Raw genomic sequence first — 21,079 nt, 5'->3', positions numbered from 1 at the left:
AGGAGGTTGATTTTCTTATTTTCTGACTAGCTAGGACTGGAGCTAATTTTAGTCCATAAACAGAGAGAGAGGTCATAGATTTACTGTATGATTATACCTTTTTTTTTTTTTCTTTTTTTCTTAATGACTTCTATATCAATAACTAAACCTGGGTTAATTGTTTATAGTTCCAGTCCATATTATATATATATATATATATATTCTTCTTTATAATAAATAAAACATAGCATTAACATGTTTTTATCAGTAAAATATCCATTATGTTTTGTAAAAAATTCAGTCACCAATTTGGAATGTTATTTTCCAAAAAAATAAAATGCAACTCAAAATATTAACAAAAACTAGTACTAGTACAATTAGTAGATGGTTGTTTGATATTGCTTGTTTCATTTATTTATTTATTTTTGTATTTTTTTTTTGTTTGTTTTATGTTTAGTTTATTTAGTGTTTCAACTTAAAAAAAAAAGAAAAAAAAACAATGACAAAATTAACAAATTATAAGTAATATGAAATTTTATTCATTAGAAAATTGTAATTTAATTTTAATTAAAATTTAATTTAATTTAATTCTTTCAGTTTTAATTAACACTTAAGTCAATCACAAATTGTTTAGTCAATTTGTTTTGTGATTTAAAAGAGACTAGAGTTCCATTGACACAATATACTGATTTTCACTATAGTTCACTTACTATAATTTTCACTTTTTGCATTGCAAAAGCATTACATAATCAATCAATAATCAAACATAAGAAAAATGCTTTAAGGTGGCTAATTTTACTTTAGCATAGAAGTTAAATAGTATCATTTTTGACGTACCTAATTTTGTGATTTTACAGACTATATTAATGTGACCTGTACTGTATGGGACAGTACTCAACAAACAGATTTAATTCCAATATGAAATATTCTCAAATTCCAATATGAATCTATCCAGGATCTGCCTGGATAGATTAAATGAATCAGCCTGACTATCCGAAGACTAGCATCATTAAAACAGACATCCATAATGTCTGTCTGGCTCTGCTTCAAAAGCCACAGTCAGATATTTGTGAGGAAAAGCAAAGACCTCTTCCTGATGTCTTCTTTAACCCAGAATCACAGAGTCATGTTCACAGGCCGGCACCCTGCGTGACGGAGTCAGAAATAGATCATGTGAAAGATGATTAAACATGGATTAGCTGCAATGTCACGCTGGACCGCTTCATACCTCACACTGAGAAGATGAGAGGAGAGGCAGAGAGAGAGAGAGATGCTTGGTCAATAAAAAATAAATAAATTAAAATCACAGCTCGGTCAAAGAAAGACTAAGAGGCAGTTTCAGATAACTGCATAACTGCTCCGTGTTCTGTTAGACGAATGTAAGCTGATGATTAACAGCCGAATTGTCTCTTTGTTAGCATAAGAAACAATCAGCATATCTGAGCAGTAAATCAGCAGACGGCAGCTCGGATTCAGCCCGAGGGACATCAGAGGAAAAAGGAGACATAACCTGATGATTCTCTGTGTCGTACAGCACTGCTGCTGAGAAGAGTTTTACAAATGTGTGAAATGTGTCTCCAAAAAAAATCGATCACCAGTCATGATGTGCAAATAAATAAATACATTTTTTTTTAAATATAATTTTATCGAAGATGTAGATCAGTTTGTTTCTTCATTTAAACAAATTTCAAGAAATTTAGCATAACTTGCTCACCGATGGATCCTCTGCAGTGAATGGGTGCCGTCAGAATGAGAGTTCGAACAGCTGATAAAAACATCATAATAATCCACAAATAACCCACACGACTCCAGACCATAAATGAACATCTTGTAAAGCTAACAGCTGCATATTTGTATAACCAAATCAATCCAGACATGTTTAATTTCAAATCAGTGCTTCCTGAATCAGGAGAGAAATATGCACAGATCAAGAAATGGTGGATGGTGGATTTTGATATGGGAGGGCAAGATGGGATGGATTTTCACTGAAGAAAGCATTATTATGGATAATGGACTCTGGCCAGAAACCACAGTTACAAGTTAAAATGGCTAAATTATCTTTTTTTTAAACAAACACAGATTTTCCACTTCGTAAGACATTAATTGATGGTCTGGAGTGATTTGGATTACTTGTGGGTTATTGTATTGTTTTTATCAGATGTTTGGACTCTCATTCTGACGGCACCCATTCACTAGGATCCATTAGTGATTTAATGCTACATTTCTCAAAATCTGTCCTGATAAAGAAACAAACTCATCTACATCTTGAATAGCATATGCATAGGTGAATACATTTTCAGTGAATTTTCATGTATGGTTGAACTATTCCTTTAAAGCAGCACATATCTAACAAAGCTCGCTTGTTGTAGCACAATGGATGACTGACAAGTGAAAAGTCAGTCCTTCGCTGTTGTCATCCATGTTTATACCACGAATGTGATGTAGTCACATATGTTTCTGAGTACCTCTCAATATGGTTTGAGTGTTCACATCACAAAACATTATGCCAGTACTAGCGTTGACCTCGTCTCATAGATCTTCATACCAGATGTAAACGTCAAGCTCAAAAGAGAAGTGAACCTCCTTTGGATAAATCTGAAATCCTGTCAACTTTCTCAAGGAAAAAGTGAGATCCAATCTGTCTTCCCTCAGAGGAGAGTCTAACTGACATTTTGACATGATCCAAAATGCTGATACAGCAGGACTGTAAGCTACTAAGAGAACGTAAATCGCAAATCTGTCAATCAAAAGTATTTCTAGGTTCTTTGGAAGGTAAAAAAAAAAAATGCTAATTAGGTATTCAACAGATGATACTTTCCAGCTTCTAAACTGAAGTAAAACTGAAGGCTTTTCATTGGACTGCTCTAGCTGTAGTGCACGGCCAAGTCAACAACAATCTAATCATCGTTTTTTTATAGCAAATAATAGCTGTACTGCACTTGTATATTTATATCCTAGTAAATGCAAGCAACTAAAATCTAAAATTACAGATATTTTTAATCTTGAAAAGCATGAAAAAGAACATTTTCCGTGAACTTGTTTACTTTAAGTACAGTGGAGGAATACAATATAGTGTTGAAGCAGGCCTGGTAAAAATGTCTGTTGTTATGATGGGTGTGTAATTGCAGGAATTAATGCAAGATTAGAGTGTTTTAACTCAGCAAGGGCGTGAAGAGGACAAACCTCTCACTTCCTCCTTGCTGATGCCTCTCTGCATGGAGTGCCATTATCTCCATTAAGAGCATTAAGCACTGAGCTGGAGCGTTGTCACCCATATGCATAGATCCTCACTTCATAACACCCAAACATGCATATGAGTAGTCCAGGAGAAATAATACAGCAGAAATATTCAATATATTCATACATGGATATATTTTTGTAGCATATATACATACACTACTTTTTGAAAATTTGGTATACAATAGTTGGGATATAATAGTTACCTCCCATACAAGTGTTATGAAAAGCTCTTGATATAGGCTATTAGAGTTTTTAATCTCAGCTACTGAACTGTAGTTCCTTCACAGTGATTGTTGGCCTCTCTATGGCTTGTTCGAACGGCGTTCTGAAGGACGACCTTGTCTGGGTGATTAGATAGAGTTTCCAGCTCTAGATAATTGAACCAACAGAGCCCACTGGGAGTTGAATCTCTCATGCTGTACTTGCTTGTTTACTTTATCTCTGACTTATCTGGAATGCTCTTTCTTTTTCATTTTCACAGCTATCTTTAAGATTCATATCTTGAATAATAATGCTCTAACCATGGGATTTTACTGAGAAAATGAAAGTTATTTTAATGATTCACAGGTATAGTAGATGCCAACTGTTAGGCAATTGTGGCGTCCTTTGTGTGTAAAGCTCCTATAAGGGACTGAATATTTATGTCAACAACACTTTTTTAAAAATTTATTCAGAATATCTGAAGAAAAGAGTTTCCATGATTAGACAAAAAATACAAATAAAAATACAAATACAACAAGAAATCTGAATGTTTTTTGAATATCTGAAAGAAGATATTTTAAAGAATGTTGGTAACCATATAGTTGCTGGCAGGCATTGAGTTCCATAGTATTTTTTTGTTTGTTTGTTTGGTTAAGCTATGAAACTCATACAGGTTTGGAATAACTTGAGGGTGAGTAAATAATTACAGAATTTTCATTTTTGGGTGAACTATTCCTTTAAGATATCTTAAATATACAACGCTTGTGGTGGAGGTCATAAAACAGGTTGTGAGGACATAAAGATGAAAAAAAGACCAGATCGTGACTAAAACAAGAAAATGTCTTTCTCTCTCTCTCTATCTCAGACACAGATGCCTGTATGCCGTCATGATGTAAACATGTTAACTTCTTCACCGTCTAAATCGTCTGTGCACTTGCATTCATGAAATATAAATTCTTTTATATTTCCAAAGTCACAGAGTTCGGATGTTTATCAATAATACATCTGTCTGTCTCTCTTCCTCTGCGCGCTCACAGATGTAACACTTGAGACGCTGTGAGAGCAGACAGGTCAGGGGTTCACTTCTCCAACCCTTTTCATTTTTACTTCTATATTGAGCTGTATTCTTCAGGAGGAAAACAGATCACATTGCCCACTCTCCAGCTCTCTGCTTCTCTTAGAGTTACACCCACTTACACAGAATACGAGCAAGTTTTTCAGCACAGACAGTTTGCAGGGCTCTTTCATGTGCTCGCACCGGCGGTGTGAATGCCAAGACCTACAGCACTCCTCAGAAAAAAAATAAATTATAATAATAATAATAATAAGAGTCGGCAAGGTGTCATACAGTAGAAACTGTCAAGATAACATTAACTGAATTAATAATAATAATCATAATTTTATTATTATCATAATACCTACATTTCGAAATGGCACAAGTCAAAACTTTTATGAAATTAACTACAATAACAATCGATGATGATGATGATGATAACAATATAATTATACAACTTATGTCCAATTCATATATAAGTGAAAAAGGGAATTATACATTAAAACAACAACATTAATAATAATAATAATAATAGTAGTTTGCTATTTAAATGAAAAGGATAATGATAGAGAATACAGGAAGAGGGGCGTCACTGCACAGCATGTTGAAGCACATGCACTATAAAGCAGGTTATGTCCACAAATGTTTAAAAAGAAAAACAGAAGCACAAAGCATGTATCAAATAGTTCTGAAAACAGTGTTCAGAAGTTATTTGTGAGAGGCCAGAACTGCACACAGGAGATCAGATTCACTTTCACCCCGCACCTCACGGTCTATTGTGGCAGAGAATACTAACAAATGTTCCTCAATCCAGTTCTTTCCTCTCGCTCTGTCGATAAAGGTGTGTTAGAAAGAACACAGAGTTGCCACTGGCTGAATTACATTATTGACTTGACGTGGCAGTGCAAAATGTCCGAGCAGTGAGCACCGCTGCTGTTTGCCAATGATCAGAGCTCTGTTCTGTGCGAATCAAACAGCTATTGATTTGTCTATTCGTATTCCTTGCACTCTTCTCACCTTCAGCCTCGTTCCCAGCAACACGTGCCTCTCAGACAAGGCGGATCCTGCCTCGACAAATACGCAGATGTTTAATAGATAATCACTGTGCAATCACAACATTCCAGTCTGAGGTAAATACCAGAAATCAGAATGCCGACGCGAGACCGAATTCTTATCTACGTCGCCTTATTATCTCCGTCAGCTCAGTTAATGACTAAATTAGCCCAGCTATGAACCCAGAGTGAAGGCCCGCTGTAAGGCTCACGTTCGTCTCCCTCGAGACTCCACTGTAGATCTTATTTTCTTCTAATGAAGATGTGATTCTGGCACTTGGCTGAAGGCTGGTGCATGGAGACCGGGCTGATCCACTTACCGAGTGCTGCTCAATGTATGTCAGATAATCTGCAGCTCTGCGCTAACCGCAAATGAGCCTATTCCAACATCTGGGTCCCACTGGGAGTCTAACTTATTAGTGTCCGCCGAGTGCTAGTTCCAAGAAGGCGACATGTAATCAGCCTCATGAGGACCCAGTGTGTAAGACCTTAAGAGGAGATTACAAGAACTTCTGTAGAACACAGTCTCACGTTTGCTGAAATAAAGTGTTCAAAAGTGAAACTATACACTGTAAAATCTAACAAACGTGCTAACTTAATTCTTTTTGTTGACTTTACTTGCGTGCTATTGTTTGTTTACCTAATGCCTAATAATTCAAGTCCTCCTGGGCCGTTTGCACTTACGAGTTGACAAGTCGTTATCACGACATCGCGTGAATTCAAGTCACATTGGTCGGAAAAAGATGGCGATTCAACGTTTTTACATACAATTCAAAAAAAAAAAATTTTACTCTACATCTACAAAATATTGAACGAAGAATGTGCATCAGTGTGTTTTTTCTTTTTTCTGTTTTTATTTAATTTATGAAGATGATGTAAACTGAATAATTATATATTCTATTATAATTATACAATAATATAATATTGTGTGTATGTAACTTATATAGTTTTATTGTACATTACAAAAAAATAATCATTTTATTCATTTCAACAACTTTACCGACACTGCATATCTTTAGTCTTTGGCTGCGTCCATTGCATCCGACACGTTTTTTTCACTGACACACCCCCAACTCGGAAACTTGGGGCTTAAAGAAAATTTCTAGTTTCCCACTCGTAATAACAACTTTGTAGTGGCGTTCATGTGCGTTCAAGTCATAAATACGATGTATCCGACATGACTTGAACGCACCATTACTGATGTAGATCTATTAAATCTTACTATTTGTGCTAAAAGTCCTAGTTACTCAAATATCCCTAGTTAAGGTTACATGATTTGTTTTAGTGTTGTGCAAGCCATTTGACCACTAACGTCATCAGGGTTTGGAATGAGAATTTTCTGATCAATGACCATCTTGTTTTGTGGAAGACCTCGGCTGATAAACAATAAAACTGGTGAATATTTATACATATAAATTTGGGTTGAATGTTAAGTATATATCATGTATATGATATTAAAGTCAGAGTTAACTGGTTAATGTATATGTTTTGTTGAATATAAAAGGACAATTAGGGGTGTGCCCGAAGCCGGATTCGGAAAGGCACGGATAATGGCTTCAAAAAAGAATAAAGGATAACGAATAATTCTGCCCGAGGCGGGAACACTCTGGTGTTTGCTAGGTAACAGCTAGGTGAGCCAGGGGATCAGCGCAATATTTTACACAAACCTCTAAAGTTGCGCAATAATGAGTGTGTGAAGTGAATGAATGTAAATTTTATGAATGAAAAGAGCGCAAATCAAACACGTCATTGCTGTTGCCTCTCCGTGCATCTCTCATAAATCAGAGCTTGTCAAGAGTAATATCAACTAAAATAATACATCATACAAGTTCTACTATTTGTGTAGCCTACATTTAAAAGGCAATGATTTAAACCGTATAGGCTACGATACACGAATGAATGAAATAAGCACAGCGCGCTCACCAATCAAACAGCTGCGTTGCGCATCTCAGTTTCTCAAAAACCAAACCAGCTCGCTGTCAAGAGTAGGCTAATAATCAGCTTAGATACAGATACATTTTCTACTAGGCCTACATGTTTACTTCTTTATCTTTTGCTGGTTTGTGTGGCACACGCACATTTGTTTAGTGAAGTTCAAAAAAAGACTGCTTAAAGAGTTCTACGTAATGAAAAAATGCGCCTTGAATTAATTCAGTCGTGTTCAGATGATTACTAAACGTTTGTCATGAAAGCTCTCTACTTGTATGATCAATTTATTTTTAGAAATTAATTTTATATTTTAGAACACTGAATAGGGCAAATAGTCGAAACACAAATATTTTTCCACATGTTTTCCATACTTTTCCAGACCTGCAAATTACTTTTTTAAACTGCGCAGGAGCCAATGGAAATCATGTTGTTTTACATAAACCTCTACAATTACAATGCAGTAACAAGTGTGCGAAGTAAATGAGTGTAAACTCTACACTGTAAAAAAAAATCTGTATTTTTTACAAAATAATTCTGGCAGCTGTGGTTGCCAGAATAATTTTGTAAAAAATACAGAAAAACTGTAAACACATTTACAGAACAAAACTGTAATTTACAAACAGGGAAATTTGAATGTAAACCACTAAATTAAACAACACACACTGCTATTAAAATATGTTTTGTACCTTTAACATACTGACAACCACCATAATAAAAAAGAGAAAGCCACATGAAGAATCAGGTAGCTTCGCCACAAGCACAAGTACATACTAATATATAGAAGGTGCACAGAGTCATTCATGCAAACACAAAACACCATCATGGTAACACACATGATATTTAAATAATGCAATAAACTTTCATTAAACAACAGAAGATGTAACATAAAGCCCAAATGTACATAACTGATAACAAAAACTATTAAAAAACATGATTATTTAAACAAAATACTTTCAAATGTGGAGTGTCAAGCAGGGAGTTCTGGTAATATCAGTTTACAGTTTTTGACTGTAAATTATACATTGATTTGTTATTTTTATTTCTAAAAACTGTACAATTAACAGCATTTTACTGTAAAATTACATGAAATGTCTGGTTAGATCTTTTACAGTTTCCCCCTGTATATAGTACAGGAACTCACTGTTAACATATTAACAGTTTTTTTCAGTAGCGTTTTTCAGACAAATGTTTAGGATAACGAATACGGAAAAATGCATACGAAAATTTCAGACTCAGTGTGCAGAGACCTTTACTGTCACAATTGCTGTGTGTGGTTTTTTTAAGCATCAAATATGGACTCACAGAGATTGATTTTATTATTATTATTTTTTAAAAATCTTTGTATTTATCAGAATAAAGTAATATACATGGAGGTTAGCATGAGGGTGATAAATGATAAGAGTATTTTAATTTTTAGAAGGACTATCTCATTAAATTAAAATGATTGTCAGCAAATTAAAAACAATAAATAAGACATTCTTTAAACATACAGAATTACATGGAATCTCATTTGATATACTCTTTCCTCTTTTCAGGAAACTGAGGTTACTCTTCAACACACTGCAGTTCTCCATGACATTCCTGTCTTGCTTGGCCACAACACGGAGAGGAAAGGTCTTGCGTGTTTATTTTCATGTTTTCTCTTGATTCAGCTATTGTGTTGACTTGTTGACACAAGTTGACATTGCAATACATGTCAAAGGAGTTAGACAGTATGAGCAAATGTTTTTGTTACTATGTAAGTTAAAGTATATTGAGTGTGCATTCTTTTTATTGTTTTAATGTGCTCAGGGAATATTATTCTTCTCAAATGCTCTTTTGTTGGTTTTGATTGCTTCTATTGTCCTCATTTGTAAGTCACTTTGGATAAAAGCGTCTGCTAAATGACTAAATGTAAATGTACAACTCTTAACATTTAATTTGGGATTTGTTTTCTGATTCAAGCATTGTTAATGGACAACTATTACAAATTACCATGTTGATTTACATCTGTTTTCTGCATTTTGAAAAATACATGTTTTGAAATGTGAATGGAGAGTTGTGTGTTGTTTTAAACTAGGTATGGCTATTCTGTTTATGTTCTTCAAATTAAAATTACACTTAATTAAATTAAGTTAAAAGTACTTAATTGAATTAGGGCAACGAGTTTGCACAATTTAATTAAGTAAACTTAACATTACTTTAAAACCTTAAAATTACTTTTTTACAGTGTATTTATTTGGCCCTGTATAAGCAATTGCATTATATAATCTTAAAATAAAACAAAGGGTTAAATTATTTTTTACTTACAAATATATATGTGACCCTGGACCACAAAACCAGTCTTAAGTCGCTGGGGTATATTTATAGCAATAGCCAAAAATACACTTTATGGGTCAAAATTATAGATTTTTATTTTATGCCAAAAATCATTAGTATATTAAGTAAAGATCATATTACATTAATGTATTTTGTAAATTTACTACTGTAAATATATCAAAACGTCGTTTTTGATTAGTAATATGCATTGCTCAGAATTCATTTGGACAACTTTAAAGGCGATTTTCTCAATATTTAGATTTTTTTTGCACTCTCAGATTCCAGATTTTCAAATAGTCAAATATATATATATATATATATTTTTTTTTTTATTTAAAACTTTTAAAGTATATAGTGCATGAATGACTAGATGGCCTGATGGGGAAAAAAAGCCATTTTAAAATGTGTATTTTTATTTATTTATTTTGTTTTACATTCCTTAAATAAAAGACAAAGTTTTAAGTATGTGTGTTTATTTGACAGTTTGAAACATTATTTACAGCTACTATAATAATAATAATAATAATACTATTATTATTATTGTTGCTGTTGTTGTTGTTATTTATGTATTTATTTCAAGTAAAGAGTAAACAAGTTGGAAATGATTCAAAACTGAATCTGGATAACTTATATATATATATATATATATATAAGTTATCCTGATTCAGTTTTAAATATGTCTGTTTATTTGAAACATTATTTACAGCAGCTACATTTATTTTACATTTATAAATTGATTATTAAATCCGAATTGATGAATAACAACAACAGTTGCTATTATTATTATTAGTAGTAGTAGTATTTGTATTATTAGTATTAGTATTATTAGCCTCTGCAACAACTTAATGAGATCTATTAGGTCTTTGAGTGGAAAAAAAGCCTTTCAGCAATCGAGACGTCTTTTTCAGTGATTCACTTCTCTTTACAACCAACAAAGGGCTCCTCAAGAATCAGAAAAAGCATGGCGATAATTTCCTCATAAACAATAATGAATGTGGTTCACAAAGAGAGGCCAGATATCTGCATACACAAACACTCACACCACAGATCGCAATAAAGCTCGTCGGTTTATACATTCAGGCAGAGATTCATATGTCTGAGACTCTTTCAGGAAGATAAAACTCAATCAAAGCCTTTGTTGACTAATAGCCGCCTGTGACTGAATCCTCAATGTAAACGTGTCAGCTCAGGGTCAGCCACAAGGATTCTCTGTAATTGGCACCATTGAATAGAAGGCCTCGTCAGGGAAGCAAGGCTTTATTTCCATAGAGACGGCTCATCTGTTGCTATAGTTTCAACATGACTTAGTGCCTCTTCTTAAGGCTGAGGAGAAAATACGGCTAGTGTCCCTGAGGAGGATGTCTTCTGAAGACGACGGCAAAAAAAGCAAATATGTTTGCTCTGTCGGAGCCGGGGACGACAAATATAAAAGTCAGAGGCTTTCAAGGATTCAAAAGACCAAAGATGAATACTTTGATAAGCTGAAGCAACACTTTTTCCACACATTCCGCCTTTTTTATCAATATGGCTGATTCTCTAGACACAGCTACTAGGCAAAGCTAACACCTATAGTGGAAGATAAAAAAAGAAGAGTCTTTAGAAAGCCAAACATTAGAAATTCAAACAGAAAATCTAGATTTAATCAACATTTCAAAAGTCAGTAACAAACTCTTGAATGTCACTATTTCATCTCCATTTCAGAATTCTCGATAACATTTTCAGTACCACAGCTAAAAAACAAGTATCGTATTGAATGCTTTCTTTAAACCTGTTAATTTAGTTTGATAAAAGTTGATTTAAATCTTTCAAAACTAAATATTAATTATAAATATTTCTTAAAAAATAATTTAAAATAAAATAAAAATGAACATAGCTCCCAAATTATTATAATAATATAATACTTAATAAAGACCAAATAAACTAATTACAATAAATATAAAAATAATATTAACAAAACTAAATATTTTAATTATTAGCACTTTTGAAAATAAATTAAATAAAAATGGAATGTAGCCCTGAAATAAATAAATCACTAATAGTTTTCAGTTTTCAAAGTTTTAAATTGTTTATTTCAACAGTCAGCAGAAAAGTTTGAAATAAAGAAATTAATTACAATCAATACAATAAATAATAAAATAAAAATATAATAAAATAAAAATAATAAAGTAATACAATTGCATATTTAAAAATAAATAAATACATAAATAAAAATAATAAAATAAATATATAAATAAATAAGGAATTTAGTCTCAGAATTAAATAAACTGCTAAAAGTTTTAAATTTTGAGTAAATATTGTTCATTTCAACAGTCAGTAATAAAGACCGCCAAACAAACAAACAAACAAATAAGGAATGTAGTCTCAGAATTGAATTTCTAGAAGTTTTCAATTTTGCGTAAATTTTATATTGTTCATTTCAACAGTCAGTAATAAAGACCCACGAAACAAACAAGCAAGCCAACAAACAAACAAACAAACAAGCAAAACAAAGAAATACATACATGCATACATACAATAAATTAGAATGTCGTGGAAAAGTTAATTTATTTCAGTAATTCAACTCAAATTGTGAAATTCGTGTATTAAATAAATAAAATGTGAGCCAAAATCATCACAATTAAAAGAACCAAAGACTTAAACTACTTCAGTCTGTGTGCATTGAATTTATTTAATACACGAGTTTCACAATTTGAGTTGAATTACTGAAATAAATGAACTTTTCCACGACATTCTAATTTATTGACATGCACCTGTACATACATACAAACAACGGAAGAACTATACTATACCACAAGGCTTAATTTGAAAACCACGTATTGTTCATATGTCTAAATACACTTATACAATTGTGTAGACATTAAAGAAATAGATTGTCCATCTAAATTATGTATGTATAAATCAACCAATCAATCAATAAAACTTCCAAACACTGAGTGCAAGCCAATGTGAAAGTTTGACATTCTCGATATGAGTGAAATGAAACTATGCTTAAATAATTCCTTATTTAACAATTCACTTCTGCTAATGCCCTGTGTGCCATGTCTCCAAAGGTGGCAACAAACTAACTAAAGGGAAATGGAAATCAATGCTTCATCATGACATAATTAGAGAGGAACAAAGCCACAGGAGTTAAATGAGGACGTGATAGGTCAAACGCCCAATTGAGGAATAAAGATCATTGATATTCAGGTTTGTCAAACGCCTCATCATCGCGTCTGGTCGCCTCCCACAAATTGCTGGAAAACACGGCGGTTGCTGTTTAATGGCCATAGGGGATGCAGTCAAACAAATGGAGCACGAATGTCACGCTGGGCGAACCCAACAATTAAATACTAAAATCATAATCAAAACACTGGTGATGAGCAAGTATGGGGCGAGCCTGAAAATGTCACGTTATTTACGACCGAGCTCAAATGTTGACCTTGCCTTGATACAGGGAGATATAATTGCATTTGAGCTTTGTAAAGGAAATTGAAACCGATCTCTGTTGATGTTTAGACCACTGGGTGAAGTCTCATTACATGGCTATTATAATTCATAAGGACAGCAGGCTTAGAAGAGTGTTTGAGAGATTAGTTAACGACACCCTGCACTTCGGCCCGCACTGATCCGTAATAAACTGACTGAACGGAAATCTGGAGCCATTAATGATGTTGATGTGCCCATTTCCAAGAGTTCCCCAAGGCAATGTCTGGCATGGAAGCATTTCCCTTTGGAAATAATAAAATAAATAAAATAATTTAACACTGAAAGCGTCACAGTTACTACACTACTTTCATTTCAGAAGATGTGTTATATCAAATAGTGTGTAATTAAATGAAATATCACCATCATTTATGAATTTTAGTTAAATTTATGAGCATATTAACTGAGCCACTGCAGACTTGTCCAAGAGGTTGGTTAACCTTGGTTACTGTCACTCACTCAGACTAACTTTACAGCATTTGGAATTTCCATAAAGAGCATTACTTAAAGTAAAATGCACTCCAATTAAAAATGATTATAAAGGATTACTCTCATGTGGGTTAGAATGAATTGTGTATTACTAAGCATTTTAATCTGTTTCTAAAAATAATTTAAAGAAAATGTACAAAGACTGCAGTGGCATTTAGCATTATTTATAATTATACTTATTAAGATTTTAAATTAGCTTTTTTGTGTTTACATTTATTTTTAGTTAAAATTTTGGAAATCCTGTGATTTACATTTTATATATATATATATATATATATATATATATATATATATATATATATAGGCCTATATATATTTAAAATATTTCTAATATTAATTACTCATTTTATTGTCATAATGTTTTATTATTTATCATTTTTATGTTTTATATTTCTAATGTTCTAATTTCTCATTTTATTTCATGTAACTTGATTTATTTACACTTTTCTTTATTTATTCACAAGATAGTTCAAAGGGTAACACTTAATGTATACTATTTATACTTTATTTCAGCTTAATTTCAATGGGAAAAAAGTTTGTTTTTGTAAAAAATAACATCACTGACAGTGAAATTTTGTCTGATAAAGTGACAGATGGCAACAGCAAGGTAGGATTGATCAGTAATGCATTTAAGGCGGGGCTTAGCTAAGAGAATTCACGCTGAATGACTCTTATATTTAAGATATATGTACTTCCACAGTAAATGGCATCAAACTATTTACTTTTTGTAAATAAAGCATTAATTAACTTATGTACAGTGTAAAACAAGTGAGCATTCCCTGAAGCCCTTATGCGACTCATTCATCATCTGTTGATATTAATTTAAATACTCTCTTGTTGGTTGTTATTAGTCATGTACCTCAGGGTGTATCTTATGTCAGACAGTTAATGTTTATTTCGTTATATTTGTTTTGTGCATTATCCTAATGGTATTATGTGTTTGTTTATAATTACAAACTATAAAATATACAATACGGTATAATAAATGTCACACAGTTCTGCCACATGCTGTCAATGGGCAAATACAGATGGTTTTTAACAGTACATTAAACAGCATTTTTTTCTACAGTATACAAATAATGCATCATGTTACATAAAGTAAAAAAAAAAGCCCATGTTTTACCAAACAGGCAAAAAAGCAATTTCATAATTGCCTGTGTCGCCTGCCTCAGCACTTAAACACAAACAGAATTTGGTGTGTGTATTTTCTTGAACTCTCCGGTAATGTTTTCAAATGGGTTTAGTTGCTATGGTGAAGCAAAGGTGATAAGAAGAAATAAAAGAAAGAAAAAAAGAGAACTAATGTAATTTCAATAGCGTTTCCTTTGAGTGATGTGTGTTGTAATGGGGCGGTAATTGAAGAGGCCAGCTCTGAATCAATAGCAAAGCAGAGCATGCGGCATGAATCAGCCAAATCGTCCTTTATGACACAGCCACCAGTCTTCATAATGAACGAGCAGCGATCCCTAAATTGGCAACTGATTTCGGCTGTTACGGATACAGAGTGCGCCTGCGGTGCATGAAAGCACGGGACATACACAAACAGGGTAAATTAATAGAAAAAAGATACAGAAACCACAAAATAAACCACCAGACGAGGCACTGGGCCTACGTTCTGTGATGGAGAGCAGATGGGATATATAGTACTGAAAATCTAGCACAGACTTCTGGTGGTTCATATTAAGCCTATGTAAACAGTATTTGTCTTTCTGTTCGAATGATGAGCTCCGAATAATCACATTTCGTTGTTCTGATGAAGTTTAATGCAGTTAGCTCCTGTTCTGTGAGCTTTCCCATCCAAAACTGCCGTCTGTTGATGTCATGTGCTCCTCCAAAACTATTCGGGAGCAGGTGGCTGCTGTTAAAATGGCATCTCATCCTTTCTGATCGGCAGACACCAATCAGAAGATAAATTAAAACAGACTATGAGCGCAGTGAGAGTCAAGCCATCTGCTATAGGTCAGTTTTGCCATCCCTTCTTTGATTGGTCAGATCTGGGTTTGGTTAACTGTTTGCCAAGGTGAGGAAAACAAGCTGTTAGATGTTAATCTCGTAGGAGACTTTTGACTATCAAATCGAAGTGATATAAAACCTGTGCAAAGGGTGGTTAGAAGGATAGTTCACCCCCAAAAAACGGTAATTTATTTACCATAATTTTGTTCCAAACCTGTATGATTTTTTTTTCTTCTGTTAAACATGAAAGATGAGTCAGTCAAAAATGTGACGGGAGCACCATACGCATGTGTCGTGGTACTCTTGTAAACGCGCATTGAAGACTGACACAGAAGAGAAAAAAATAGTTGAATAAAGTCGTTATTTTTGTTTTTTTTGTACACAAAAAGTATTCTCGTAGCTTCTTAAGGTTGAACCACTGATGCCACATGGATTATTTTAACGATGTCCTTACTACCTTTCTGGGCCTTGAACGTGGTAGTTACATTGCTGTCTAGATTTCTCTTTCAGAAAGCTTTCAGATTTCTTCAAAAAATATCCTTTTTTTTTTTTTTTTTAAAGATGAACAAAGGTCTTACGAGTTTGGAACGACATGAGGGTGAGTAACAATGACAGAATTGTAATTTTTGGATGAACTATTCCTTTAGAGACAGATTTTCTAAAGGCTTGCGCCAGTGCAAACCATCTTTTGGCGTTAAAGTAGTACTGTCAGAATTTACTGAAGACGCGTAGTGAAGAATTAGGGCTGCAAAGGCAAGGACACCGTTATTTTTGCACCTGACCTTATCGAATTTTATGGGAGGAGAGTATTAAAATGTCTCACGCAACACAATTTACTAATTTTTGCTCATCAAATTACTGGTATTTACGCCATTATTTAACGTCAAAATGAAGCATGTCTTAAACCAGGCGGTAATTTGCACTGCTCTTGGTACATTTTAGTCATTACGGAAATGATCTGGGTGTGTCTGTGTTCTTTAATGTGCGTTGGGAGTTTTCCTCTCCCAACCATTGGCGCTTTTATGCTAATTCGCCCAGTTTAATAAACCTGGCCCTAAATCTCAATTTTTAACAATAATATAATAGTGATTTGTGGAGTCAAAATAAGAAATCTGAAGTGACAAGTATTAAGGTGGGTTCGCATTATCGCTGCTTCACAAAATTTTACTGGCGCAATCCAGTCATTTCAATAGGAATTTGCATGATTGGGAATTTAGCTTGAGTGCAAAAAGTTCCCAACGCAGATTTCGCTACTTGCCCAAGTTGGTCCACAAAGCTGCTTGGTTTGAAAGTGACTTCTGTGTAAACTGACCTCTTTTAGGGCCAGTCAAATTTTGTTGACATTTTGCAAACGTGACTGCAGCCTTTAGCAGGTTTTACATTATGCAAATATGAAACTAGCAACCAATAACAATTCAATGTCAGAGTCAATGCTCCACAGCTCCCAGAAGTGGCCAACCAATCAGATTAAAATGTGAATGTATGCAAATTACATGTAGATTTCACCTGAATATGTTCATATATTGTTATTTATCAATTTCCCAAGGGCATCAAGGAGACTGTTTCCTCCATCATCTTCTGAAATGTCTGAGCCTGCACAGCTTATAAACCAGAACTTGAACACTGAAGGTATCTAATTAAGACAAGAAGCAAGAGCTGTGAGTGAATCACATATCAGCCTTCGGATCTAAACTTGGTAGTTTCATTGGGCCAGTGGCTAATGGTGACCCAGGGTTGGACTTCCACTCAAGCGTGAGGGAGGTAGAGAGTGAGAGCACATCTTTTTTTTGCCCCTTCAGATATAATTGGGAAGATAATTTCACCACACTTGTCAGTCCAGTTGGCCTTGCCTGGGTAATTGCTCCACATTAGTCATCTGCTCAGAAATATAACTAGGCTTAAACATTTTCAGGACCCCTACAAATATTTATTTATTTTTTTCCATGTATGAGTTTGGGGCAGGACAGCTTGTCTGACCAATGGCAGATGAATCACAAATAACTGACTCGAATGAGTGAATTAAAAAACAACCAGTGCAGTGCAATTCACATGCATATGACTCTTATGAGCTGGTTCTTTTAAGGATTGGTTCAAAAAGACTGAAACTCAGAAGTTATCCTTTGAATCAGTCTGACAAGCTTTTTGAATATATCAAAGCATTTTAGAATGGTTACTGAAGAATCCTGTGACAATAGATTTTTTAAAAATAGAAATATAATTTAATAGAAAAAATGGGGGTTTCGGGGTAGGTTAAGGTGTCTAAAAATCTAAATCACTTATTGATAAAATTATAAAAAGACATTGATATGAATATCTCATTTCATTGATATGAAAATTTGAAGTTTTTTAGCTAAACATTTGTAGCGATTTGTTCGTTTTAAATGTTGAAATACGTCTATCAATAAAAATCAATAGAATATCAATAAAAACATAAAAACAACGTACAAAAATATATGTTTTGTGCTTGTAAATGTTACATATTAATACCTACATATAAAAAATGAGACGAGGCTGTTATTGGTGTGTGTTGTGGGCGTGTGTGTGTATATATATATATATATATATATATATATACACACATGTGGTCAGAATTGTTGGTACCCTTGGTAAACATGATCAAAGAAGGCTGTGAAAATTAATCTGCATTGTTAATCTTTTTGATCTTTTATTTAAAACATTCACAAAAGTCTAACATTTCATTGGAGAATAAGAATTTAAAATGGGGAAAATATCATTATGAAATAAATGTTTTTCTCTAATACACATTGGCCACAATTAACGGCACCCTTTTATTCAATACTTTTTGAAACCTTCATTTGCCAAAATAACAGCTCTGAGTTTTCTCCTATAATGCATAATTTCTCTAATGATGAGGTTAGAGAAAACCTGACAAGAGATCAGCGACTATTCCTTCATCCAGAATCACTCCAGACCCTTTAGATTCCCAGCTCCATGTTGGTGCTTCTCCTCTTCAGTTCACCCCAATCATTTTCTATGAGGTTCAGGTCAGAGGACTGGAATGGCCAGCAGAAGCTTGGTTTTGTGCTCAGTGACCCATTTTTGTGTTGTTTTTATGGTTTGTGTTTGGATTATTGTCCGGTTGGAAGATCCAAACATGGCCCATTATAAGATTTCTAACAGAGTCAGTCACTTTTTGATTTTTTATCTGTTGGTATTTGATAGAATCCATGATGCCATGTGACTAAACAAGATGTCCAGGACCTCCAGCAGAAATATAGGCCCACAACATCAAAAATACAGCAGTATATTTCATTGTACACATGGGGTACTTTTTATCCCTGTGTTCACCAAACTCATCTTGAGTGTTTGCTGCTAAAAAGCTCATTTTTTAGTTTCATCTGACCATAGAAGCCAGTCCCATTTTAAGTTCCAGTCGTGTTCGACAACTGAATATGCTGGAGTTTGTTTTTGGATGAGCTAGGAGAATTTTTCTTGAAATCCTCCCGTACAACATGTGGTGATGTAGGGGCTGTTTGACAATTTTTTTTTAAGGTTTTCTGACCCCGAGACTCAAATATTTTCTGCAATTCTCCAGCTGTGGTCCTTGGAGAGTCTTTAGCCACTCAAACTCTCCTTCTCACCGTGCATTAGGACGATATAGACACACGTCCTCTTCCAGGCAGATTCATAACATTTTATGTAGATTGGAAATTCTTAATTATTGCCCTGATGGTGCAAATGGGAATTTTCACTGCTCTTGCTCTTTTCTTAAAGCCACTTCAATAATTTGTGAAGCTCAATTATCTTTTGATGCACATCAGAAATATATTATTTGACTTTTCTCATTGTGGTGGATGATTAAGGGAATTTTGCCTTTGTTTTTCCTCCTATTTATATTCCTGTGAAACAGGTAGCCATGGCTGGATAATTTCATGATTTTTCTGATTAAAAATAAAAAATAAAAAAAGATCAAAAGAATTAATAATGCAGGTTTATTTTCAGAGCCTTCTTTGATCATGTTTACCAAGGGTACCAACAATTCTGACCACGTCTGAATATATATATATATATATATATATATATATATATATATATATATATATATATATATATATACACACACACTGTAAAAATGGAAGGGCTATTTACTTAAAAATGATGGTAACAATATTACACTTAATATTTTTGAGTAGTTTTTAAGGCTTGTTTTTTTAATGGAATCTATCTGAATAAATCATGTAAAATCTCCTAAATTAATTAATCTATGACACAATGAATTTAATATAATTTGTGCTCATTTGTTTTAAGTTGATTCTCAAAAGTCTGTGATTTTGAGTGAGGCCTGTTTGCATTTGACTTTGAGTTATTTTGTACATTTAAAAGACTGTATACAGCCAAACAGCTCAAGTGGGAAAATACTTGAGAAATACTGGAAAGTACTGCACTAGCACTAGCAAAGCTACTGCTCATTGAACAAGGCTTAATGCCTTATAGGAGTAGACTCCATAACCATAATCTCTACTCTTCTGCACAATGGTAACGATTGCACTGCACAATGGAAACTTCAATGTAACAGATACTCCTTCAAATGTCAAACATAACAGAACATTAAACATTAATAGATGTTTCCCTTCACTCAAAAACACATAAAATAGCATTTAATTTCAAAATTTACTCACCATATCCAGCCATATGCAAAGCATGCTGGAAACTAACAATCACCTCTAAAATAAAACTGCAAAATTGAGCTAATTCTCTTCTTTCCTTATTTTTTTTTTAGTTTAATCAGTTCCTCAATTAAAGCCTCAAAACTGCTTAAGTTTCCTTTAAAAAAATTAGGAAAACACATCTCTTGGTTTTAATAGTAAAAAGTCCTCTATTTTCTATACAACACTGAATCACAATTTCTTTGATGAAATATACTCACTATTTATATACAGTATATATATGTATATATGTATATATATATACATATATATATATACATATACATACAGTATATTACTGAAATATGCCCAAACGAAAAAACTGAATCAAAATCAGAACTGAATTGAATCCAGTGCCTGTGAATTAGAATCAAACAGGCAAATCTGTATCGACACTCAGTCCTAAAATTGACCTGTAACTTCAATTTAACTCAGAAGCACTGAAATAAAACTTAAAATAACATTTATCAACAGCATCTGTTATGTTAGATAGACTTGGAAAATTTTCTTTACAAACACACACATTCATAAACACACATTTAGGTTGTCTCGCCTCACTGATGACTTCCTAAAGAGCAAAAGCCTTGCTGAAAGATTTACAAATGAGATCTCTCTTTATGTCCCAATCACCGCTCTTTATCTATCCATCAATAGCTCCGTCAGCCCCCACCATTTACAAACCATCATGTGCTAGCAGACCATGATAACCAACTAATCTTAAACTAAATATGTGCGGGAAATGAATTATAGGT

General features: G+C 33.6%; 1 protein-coding gene across 8 annotated transcripts in view; it reads right to left on the bottom strand.

Moving 5' to 3' along the window:
- cadm2a (cell adhesion molecule 2a) overlaps window positions 1–21,079 on the bottom strand; it is a 423,456-nt gene that overhangs the window by 227,302 nt on the left and 175,075 nt on the right. The gene's annotated exons all lie outside the window — the stretch shown is intronic.

This window comes from Onychostoma macrolepis, chromosome 10, assembly GCF_012432095.1.
Source record: "Onychostoma macrolepis isolate SWU-2019 chromosome 10, ASM1243209v1, whole genome shotgun sequence".
NCBI classification, from domain to species: domain Eukaryota; kingdom Metazoa; phylum Chordata; class Actinopteri; order Cypriniformes; family Cyprinidae; genus Onychostoma; species Onychostoma macrolepis.
The sequence above is the reverse complement of the archived record's forward strand: the minus strand, read 5'-3'. Positions and strand labels throughout refer to the sequence as shown.